Here is a 5,785-nt window from a genome sequence, read left to right on the forward strand (position 1 = left end):
GCAGCTGCTGAATTCAACCCAGACTGAAACATACTGAGGTTTGCATAATACTTAATGATAATAATTAAACTGAAATATTTTAGAAATACAGAAAGCAAGTATTTCTCATTTCAACACCCTTGATCATATCAGTTCCATCCAATGTCACACCACCTCAGCACACAAATTTTTATGTTTGTGGTGAATTATTTTGCCCAGCTCTGGCCTAAACAGAGAGAGGGCTGAAAAAAAAAAGAGGATTTACCCTATTATTCTGGATTTTTTTCAGTCCCTGTCCAGGCCCTGGCAACCTAAATACTCATAACATTGGCATCTATTTTCAAATAGATGTTCATGTGATAGATTGCCAGAAGTAAACATCACTCATCTCCTGTTGTCTGATGCAAGAGGGCAAGATTTGGCCCTAGCCCAAAGATTCAGATGAAAATCCAGTGTCACCAGGTGCAGCGATTGCTGGATGCCAAAGCCAGGCTGCTTTTTCAGTCTTGCACATGAATTCAAAAGTGAGTCCAAAGGGAGCTGCTGAACAAGCTCCAAGATCGTCTCCAGTCAGAAGGGTGCACCCATGGTTTTCCTCTAGGTGATGTACTCACCATGATCTGTGTTGGTAAATAGCATCATCATCCTTGTACCTGCTCCAAAAACCAGGTTGAACCAAGAGCAGGAATGATGTCTGCTCTTGAAGTGAGGCAGGGAAACCAGGGCAGGCAAGTCCAAAGGCTGCTCAGCAGTGACTGCACCTGTCCGTAAATTTGGGGGCTAAATCTGCAGCCCATCCAGAAAAAAGATGTTTAATACGTACCAAGCAAGAGCCTCCTGCGAGTTCCTGAAATGGCTGAGCAGTGCTCCCCCGACAGGGAGAGACCCCAACGCAGAGGGATGAGGCCGATCTTCCCACCCGCCGTGCCGAGCCGCAGCGTTTCCACACCATCCCCTTCCTCCCGCACCCCATCAGGGCTGGCCCTGGGATCACCTTCAGGGGGGACAGCAGGACCCCCAGCAAGGTTTTTCCAAGCCAGGGATTCGGGTTCCCTTCTTCTTCCCAGACTGTGAGTTAATTCAGAAACGCTGTGCTCCGGTGTGTGCTTCCCCAGGGCATGGTTGCAGCACCTGCAGAGCCCCCAGTGAGGGAGAGCACTGCAGAGGACATGGGGCACAGCTGAGAGCGGGTGCACCCACGGCAGCTCCGGAGGAACTAAAGGTCCCCCTTCCCATCAGCTCTCCAATGGCTGTGACAGGTCAGAGCAAGACCAGGATGGAGCAGGACGTAGTCCAGCTCTGCACTGTCTGAGGTAAATTAATTTATTCCTTCTGGGCACCACATCCACCTATGCTAAGGACAGCTCTTCCCTTCAACTGTCCCCCATGCACCTAGCTCAGAATCTCTTTGGCAGCATCTCTTCCTGCATATACACACATCGCACAAGCACAGCAAGGCCAGGGGTTTGGCTGGAGCTTATCAGTTGCCTGCTGTTATCTCAATGCTAAAACTAAATTCTTTTTCAATTCCTCATCTACAAAACCCCCCCACATTATTCTTATTCTACTGGGCTTATGAAACAATGCATCCCCCTCCCCAGCTATCTTTCCCTTTTTTTTTTTGATTCCTGCTCTCTGCAGCAGTAGTTCTGCAGGGAAGGATGTGCTACCACAGGGCGCTCAACAAACCTAAAAATCACCTTGAAAATTAACATAGCAGCTCAACTGAGGGGCAAAACCAGTTCTGGAGGGCCAGTCTGGACTGCTCTGCCACAAAATTAGCATTGCTTATACGTGTGAGCATGCCGCTGCCTTACGAGCTGACATAAACTTGTCACCCCCGGCATTTAAAGGCGAGTGGTCCAGCCACTGCTGCACAGGCTTTGCATGCCACCCTGCTCTGCCTGCAACACCCCCTGTTCCTGCAACAGGCCACATCGTGCCACATCTCTTTTTACCCCTTTGCACCAGCACAGACTAAAGCTGGAAGAAGGCAGGATGCAAAGAGACAGGTAGTGAACCCAGCTGAGCCACGTCTCTCCTGTTGAGCTTTAACCCCTGGGATTTCATCCACAGCTTAACCCTCCTGCGGGTGCATGCACAGTCAGGCTCTGCTGCTGCAGGGCTGGTCCCTTGGGTGTCACTTTTAGGCCTACAAAACCTCCATTTGTAAGAGAGATTTGCAGATATTGGGAGCTTAAAACTTTTTTTATTCCCCCCCTTCGCCTCTCCAGGGGAGGCAGCCGTACAATGAATTGCACAAAGGAGCTTGGCCTCAGCCTGTGGGACGCAGATCCAAGAGCCTGCAATGAAAAGGCTCAAAGAATACAGCTTGCAAGTGTGTTCCCTACACAGGGAGGGGGCAAAGCCATAAGCAGACCTCCCGCTGGCCCCTCTCCCCGTTTTGGCTGGACTGTGCAGTTACGCTCAGGCCGAGGAGAAGGCTCTGCAGATCCCTCGCGAGGGCACTCAAGAGCTGAGGATCCTCTCAGAGCCAGAGCAGAGGCAGCAGCATGGATAGACATGAGGGATAGAAACAGCCTCCCCACACCATACCTCCTTTGAGGTCTGCTCCATCCTCTGCCCCGGCAGCCCAGGGACCACTCAGACATCTCTGGAAAGCAGTTTCTGGTCATGGTAAACTCCACAGAGGAGCAGACCTGGCCTTTTCCCACAATTACAGCTTGAGCTGAATGAAGCCACTGTTTTCTCTATGTTAACAGAACTGAACTCTTGGAGCTGCTCAGAACGGTAGAAAGAAGGACCGGCCATTTCCCTGGTCAGAGCTTGTGTCTGCAGAGGGGAGCCTTGGACCCTGGGAGAGCAATGTCCAGTTCTTGTTTCTGCTCCAGGGGCCAGGAAGGGGCATCTCTGCTGGGGCAAGCACCAGGTAAAGCCAACTGAGTTACTGGGATGGACTAAAAACCCAGTGCAACATCCCTCAAGACTGCTATCAAAGACAGGCTCCCTCCAGCAGCTTGGTCAATGGGAGGAAAATTCACACACAGAGAAATAGAGGTGTCCAAAGACCTTTACACTCCAGGCCAGTCTCTCATACATTTTTCTAAACTCTCAGTCTCTATAATTACGATCCCAGAACTTTGCCCATGGGAAGATGGCTGCCACCTGTGACATCTGCAAGTGAGTTATGAGCAGAATAAATCCCTTCAGGTCATGTTAGAGGATGGTCTACTCCAGTCCTGCAGGACCTGCTGCAATGGCAGCCACAAACACCTCCTTTCCAGAGACAATACACTTTGAATCCCCTCCCGACTGTGTTGGGAAGCTTTTCAGAGAAACAGTTCCATGAAACAAAAGGTTGAAATAATCCTAGGCAACTTCCAGAGGGCAGGGGATGAGTGTGAATCAGTCCCCCTAAGCAACCCACGTGTCCGAATGTGGCTGGCACCTACCACAAAACACTGTGGCTGGCCCCAGCTCAATTCCGGTTACGGAGAGACTGTTAGGATAAAACCACGTGGCTCTGGTGCTTGGATGCTAATAAAGAAGAGACCCTCAACCTTTGTGAACCTTTTAAACATTCCCTGGTGGTATTACAGACCTACTTTCTGTTAACAAGGCACATGAAACTGGGAAGCAACTGGGGAAAAGCCCCTTGTAATTGTAGGGCTGAACGCAAAACCACAAAGAGCTGCTGCACATGCGGAGCTCAGCCTGCTCATGCACGTAATACAGACCACAGCAGAACTAGTTGGCCCAGTTAGAAAGTGGCAACTTTTCTTTATGGTCTAAATAAAGACAGTAGGAAAAAAATACAAATTGGGAGACATGGATTACAAATGATTACAAGACTGGAGGCTGGTTGTGGTAACTGGTGATGGTTTTATTAACAAGGTTTCAAATTTATTAATTGGTTCAATAGCACTATCAAACCTTTCCCTACACCGGCTACCTGGAGGGGTCTCAAGACTATGAGGGAACCTTTCTCTCCCACACCCTTGCTCCCACAGTGACTGAGAGTATTCAAAATCTCCTCTGAACGTCAAGAAAACAACCACGCTGCTAAAACTCAGGTTGTAAAATGGCAAGCAGCATTTTAGCATTGTCTTGCTGCCTTCCACACCGCACTTGCATCACCCCTGTGACCAGAAGAGGCTCAGGAGTTGTGCTTGCAGGATGAGAGCAGGACTAGCAAGAAAGGTCAGGAGCGAGGGGGCACGGAGGGGCCCTGAAGGGGAGAGCATCGCAGGCCACCTGGATTTGCCCTGTCACGCTTCCTAAGTGCCTCACACGCAGGTCCCCCCTCCCCAGGTCCCCCCTCCCCAAATCATCTCTGCACCGAGCAGCACTCAACACACTGTTTCTGCCCCCCAGGGCTCCGGCTCAGACACTGGTTTTGAGAGGGGCTGAAGAAGATCAGATGCACTGAAACTCATGTGAGACCCACACTGCTACCGACTCCCTTGCTCAGCTGGAGCCAGCCCCCCTTTTCTTCTGGGGCACAGCCTCTCCCCCAACCCTGTGCCTCTCTGCAGCTTTGTTTATCTGCAGGGCAGGAGCTGGCTCCAGAGGAACATTACACAGGGCTGCACCAGGGCAGGAAAGCCAAGAATTGACTCTGAAGCTCCCCCCCCCCCCCCCGCCTTTGTAGAAAACAGCTCATGGCGCAACCATGTTATTTGATGTTATTTGTCAGCGCTCCTCACCCTGATTTTCTCTGGATGGGTCAGAAGCGGATGGCCCCCTCCTCCCCTTGCCCCCTGCCTGCTAGCAAACAGCTTTGATCAGGAGTCCTCTGTCGCTCCCCCCTGCTGACACCCCTCCATCATTCCTCTCCCCTCCCTCCACCTTGAGGCTGAAACCCTTGGGGGGGGAGAGGTGCAGAGGACTGGGATCACCTTCCCACACTAATTACAGCACATCTGGCAGGCAGAAACTGCTACTCCCCAGACGCCCGCCCCAGGCTGGGGACACCTGATGCCATTTTTGCACAGCCTGTATCCATGGCTCACAGCAGCTGGCTCCCGGGAGGGCTGAGGTGTGCCGGCACACGGACTCGCAGCGTCTGGCCAAGAGCTGCCTTCTGATCACAAGCACAGCGGGGGGGGGGATCCGGGGGGGGGAAGGTACCAACAAGCAAATTCATTCCTCTTAAGTCACACAGTTGACAGTCTCAGTGTGCCAGCCTGGAAGCAGCACCTGGAGATGGGGATCAACAGATTTCTTCAGCCTGGAAGGTCTCAGAGGGCTTCTGAGGTGCCTTCGCATCTTCTGAGAAGGCCTCAAGCAGCGAGCAGACTGCTGCAAATAAGTCCAAGCGGTCTGATTTTGCAGTGTGCTTTTTGCAATTGACACATAAAGACAGGATGCATGAACTGAGGTGGTGGCGAACAACTTTCACGTGAGACTTAAGCTGGGTTTTGGGATGTGAGTTAACAAACGGTGGCTGAGAACTGGGGCCTCTCAGTCCTTACTAAGAGAGGATCTAGTTGCCAGGTCATCGGGCTGGCTCACCATGCGGGCACGATTCATCTACCCTGCCAGCAAGGGCAGCTCTCCACGTCCTGGGTGATGCTTCCCTCCCACCCTTCCCAGGACGGAGGGCTGCCCTCCAGCCCCTCCAGGGCCACCAAAAGGGATGCACTCAGAAACGGAGCTTGCCCAGGAAGGGCAGGAAAGATGAATCGGCTAGCAAATGTTTCTTGTGCAAGAGGAAACGAACGGAGGGAACGAACGGAGGGCTTCGCTTAGGAGCGAGGGGGGGTTGCCCGGGTGTCCGAGACCCCGGGCGGCTCAGCAGGCACCGCTCGTCGTGTCACGCCGCTGCCCCGGGACGCTGCGAACG

Source organism: Harpia harpyja, chromosome 11 (assembly GCF_026419915.1).
Source record: "Harpia harpyja isolate bHarHar1 chromosome 11, bHarHar1 primary haplotype, whole genome shotgun sequence".
NCBI classification, from domain to species: domain Eukaryota; kingdom Metazoa; phylum Chordata; class Aves; order Accipitriformes; family Accipitridae; genus Harpia; species Harpia harpyja.